This window comes from Myotis davidii, unplaced genomic scaffold (genome assembly GCF_000327345.1).
Source record: "Myotis davidii unplaced genomic scaffold, ASM32734v1 scaffold461, whole genome shotgun sequence".
NCBI classification, from domain to species: domain Eukaryota; kingdom Metazoa; phylum Chordata; class Mammalia; order Chiroptera; family Vespertilionidae; genus Myotis; species Myotis davidii.
The window spans coordinates 2,148,421-2,152,455 of record NW_006295825.1 but is presented as its reverse complement, the minus strand read 5'-3'; the positions used below and the strand labels follow the sequence as shown (position 1 = coordinate 2,152,455).

The window sequence follows — 4,035 nt, the reverse complement described above, 5'->3', positions numbered from 1 at the left end:
AAGGGGGGGGGGGCAGAAGGCAGGAGTCGGGCCCGCCTGAGAGGTGGAACAGGCAGAATTAGAGTATGTGCAGGGGCTTTGAGTGAGGCCTGGTGCCTGACAAGAGCCACTGTGTGGTGTCGCATATAGACCCTCCGTCACTGGCGGTGTGGCCTTGGGCAGGTCTCTTGGCTCCTCTGAGCCTCAGATTCTAAAACCAAAGAGCAGTTGTGTTTCATCCCTCACACTGGGCAGGCTGTGAGATCAGATTTCAGTCCTACCCCAGATCCTCCCTCTCCCCTCACTAGCCACCCTGGTTGCACTACTTCTTCACCCAAGCATCCCTCCCTCCCCGCACCCCCCTCTCCCCTGCAGGGCCTGGGGGCTAGCATCATTCCCCACCCTCTCACCCCCAGGTAGCCAGGGCCCAGGGTGAAGGGCGAGGGGGAGGGGGGAGGCAGCAGTGGTGGAGAGGAGGTGGAGGGAGGGGAGGAGGCCACCCTGCATGGTGATGAGAAAGGAGTGGAGCTGAAAAACTGCCCAGGGGTGTGCACAGTCCTTCACAGTTTACCAAGCACAGTCCCAGGATCCACCCGACAGCAGATGGTCAAGCTGGGCTTATTCCCACCCCACCTCCATTCTGAGGAGGAGGAAACTGAGGCCCGGGTCAGGGAACTGACATGCACTAGCTACCAGGTGGCATCTGATGCCGGATGCCATGGTCTTTCCACTGCAGCCCCCAGAGTTGAGAGGTGTTCAGGGAGGTGAATTGCCCAGAAGATAAGGCTTCCTATAGTGGGGACGGGGGTGTCTGTGGGGTGGGGGTGTCGTAGAGCCTCTTAGACACCTGCCTCCACCCTCCGTTCGGTTCCCAGGTCTTTGACTCCTGCCCCCAGGTTGCCCTTGCCGGCCCTCCCAGTCCCAGCTTGTACCCGGATGCCCTCCTCACTCTGCACTTTCCCAGGTGAGCTGGGGCCCTGCTTTCTCAATGCAAGCTGGGGGAGGGAGGTGAGGGGCAAGCCGGGGGAGGGAGGTAAGGGGCAGCCCGGGAGAGGAATCTGCTGGGAGACTGTGAGGCTAAAGGAGGGAGCTGGAGCCAGGAGTGAGAGGCATGGTCACTGCCCGCCCTGCAGGGCTTGTCTGGCACCTGGAATTCACTCACTTCCCTCTTCAGCGTCTCCTTCCAAGCCTCTCCCTCCATCGTGGCCCCTCCCAGCCGTTTATGGCTCAGCGGGTGATGCTCTTGGAATCCTAGAGAAATGGAGTTTTGAGTGTGGAATTTCTGGGGCGAAGCCAGGGGCCAGAAGGCACCCCGTGCTTGCTCCTTTCTGCAAAGGCCCTGAACATTGAGGTGAAGCCTCAGACACTGGGTGTCCACCCTGGCCTCACCATCAGCCTTGAGACCCTAAGCTGCCCACCTGTGTCTGTCTCCTCCTCTGTAAAGTAGATCTAAAGATGGCCCTCACACATGCTTGATGAGAAGAGGGACAGAGCTCTAGCCGGTTTGGCTCAGTGGGTAGAGTCTCAGTCCTCGGACTGAAGGGTCTCGGGTTTGATTTCTGTCAGGGACACGTACCTCGATTGCAGGCTCGATCCCTGGCCCAGTCGTAGGAGGCAACCAATCAATGTGTCTCTCTCACATCGATGTTTCTCTCTCTCTGTTTCTCCTCTTCTGTTCTACTTTCTCTAAAAATCAATGGAAAAAATATCCTCGGGTGAGGACGAACTAAAAAGAAGAAGGAGAAGGAGGAGAGGGAGAAGAGGAAGAAGAGAGGAAAAAAGAGGGGCAGTTGTGACAAATGCACTCACAGATCAGGGCTGAGACTCATGTTTGTTGGGAGACAGAGCGGGGAAAATTTCACTCTCTCCTTCCTCTTAGTGGGTGGGCACAGCCTGTGTCTTCTGGAAGACTGAAAGAAAGCAGTCACTTAATCTGGGCTCCGGTGAATTCTTTTTGTTATTCTCCAGGCCACTCGGGAGGCAGGGAAAGGGTAAGGTTGGGAGGAGGGGTGCAGGATGGCCACTGTAGGTAAGTAATGAAGGACAAAGAGAGCTAACCAGGAGGGTTTCCCCACACGCCTGGCCCCATCCAGCTCTTGCCCTAACTTTATTGGTCAGCTGTTCACACCCATTTCACTAATGGTGAAACTAGGGCTGAGGATTTAGGCATGCTGCCCCACTGTCCAAGGTCACACAGGAAGTGGGAAGCCAGTATCTGACTTCAGGGCCTTCTGCTAAAAACCCCAGGATCCTGGGACTTGGGTTCCAGACCCAGCGTGCAGTGTAGCCTTGGCCAAGTCACCTAATCTCTCGAGAGACTGCTTAGTTTTCTCTCCCCTTCAGGTGGGGATAATGTTCCCCTGTCTTCTCGGGGTTATTGTGAAAAAAACAGAGGGCGAATGAGCACAAACCGTAAGGTCCTCAACTGATACCAGGCACAAGCTCCTCAACAAAGGAACCTCCTCCTCTCTGCTCTTCCTGAGCTCCTGGCTCCTGAGGTATCCATGTGCCCCAACAAGGCACACAAAGGACCTTCCAGGTCTCTGGGAAGGGACTGACCGACCACTTGGCACCACCTAGTGGCCCATGGTGTGTGGTGCTTGGCCAGGGTGCTCTGAGATTGAGGGTTTGAGCATGACCATTGGCCCTGTGGGGGTGGGCAGAATATGCCGGCCCCTCAGAAAGGATGAGGTCATGCCTAGCTAAGCCCTCCCCTGGCCACTCCCCTGCGGATACATGACGGTGGGCACTCCACCAGTCCCCATCTCAGCCCACATCTCACTGGCAAGGGAGGCTAAGGGTTGTCTTCCAGCTCTGCCAGTGCCTCACTCCCAGGACTCAGCCGCCTCCCCTGCAGAACTGGAGTAACCATCCCTGCCTCTCATCCCTGCCTGGAACGGTGGTGTGTTCTTTCCTGTATCAACCATTTTATGAAGTGTCTCCTTTCTAACGTCATCATGCTGAGAGCTGTGGGGATACAAGGGCTGCTAAGCCACGTTTCTTGCTACCAAGGCACCTGCCTTATTCTAGACCAGTGGTTCTCAACCTAGGCTGCACATTAGAATCACCTGGGAATCTTTTTAAAATCCTGATTTCTGGGCCCCATCCTCCAGAAATTCTGTTTCTTTGTTATGGGGTGGGGCCACAACATTAGTAACAAAGAAACAGAATTTCCGGAGGATGAGGCCCAGAAATCAGGATTTTAAGAAGATTCCCAGGTGGTTCTAATGTGCAGCCAAGGTGGAGAACCACGGTTCTAGGGGAAGACAGACTTGTAAGTTGATCATTGCCCTCAAGGCAGATCACAGCTGCTCGGAGGAGGAGAGCACTGCACAATGAGGACGGGACTTGCTGGTGCCCAGGCTGGCTCGTGAGGAGGCCATCTTTCAGCAGAGCAGGTCCGTATGGAACCAGGGAAAGCTGAAGCCAGTGCCTGGGCGAGGGGAAAGGGCTGGCAGGGTGAGGGGTGCTTTGGCACTGTGTGTCGAGGATGGGGTCAGAGAGGAGAATCCCAGGAGAGGACCCACAGGCATCCTCAACAGCCCAGCTCTGGGGATGATGTAAGATCCATCTCCCAGCAGAAGTCCTGGTACCTCCTGCACCTTCAGCTCCTGCCAGAGGCTGCAGGACCTGCATGGGAGACCAAGCCCAGCCAGCCACACACCTGCCTCTAGGTCTGGACTGAGTGATGCGAGCAGGCAGAAGAGTTCAGGACTCCTTCCCCTGGTGGCTGTGAAGGGCGCCCAGGGGTGGCCAGAGGTCCTCCTGGCCAGCTGCTCCCAGCTCCACTCCTGCCAGTGGTTCTAGCCTCCCTGGTTCCCACTGTTCCCAAGCCTGGGTTTCTGGGCTCCTCATATCACTTCTTCGAGCTAGTCTTCTGTTCCATCACCTTCCTTTCCTGCTTAAGTTATCCCCAGTCTGTTTCTCCTGTTTCCATTCACGAACCGGCAACCTCCTAGTGCATGGGAAGATGCTCAACCAACTGAGCGACACCAGCCAGGGCAGGGTGTGCCTCCTTAAAGAGAGCCGAGGAACCCACAGTCCTACATAATTCAC

General features: G+C 56.1%; 1 long non-coding RNA gene across 1 annotated transcript in view; it reads left to right on the top strand.

Annotated features, from left to right (window-relative positions):
* The window catches only part of LOC107184239, a 24,822-nt gene extending 21,781 nt beyond the window's left edge, over positions 1–3,041 (top strand). Inside the window, exons 2-3 of the long non-coding RNA XR_001515067.1 lie at positions 855–943; positions 2,323–3,041. This is a non-coding gene — a long non-coding RNA (uncharacterized LOC107184239). The remainder of the gene's footprint in view (positions 1–854; positions 944–2,322) is intronic.
* Positions 3,042–4,035: the final 994 nt, after the last annotated feature.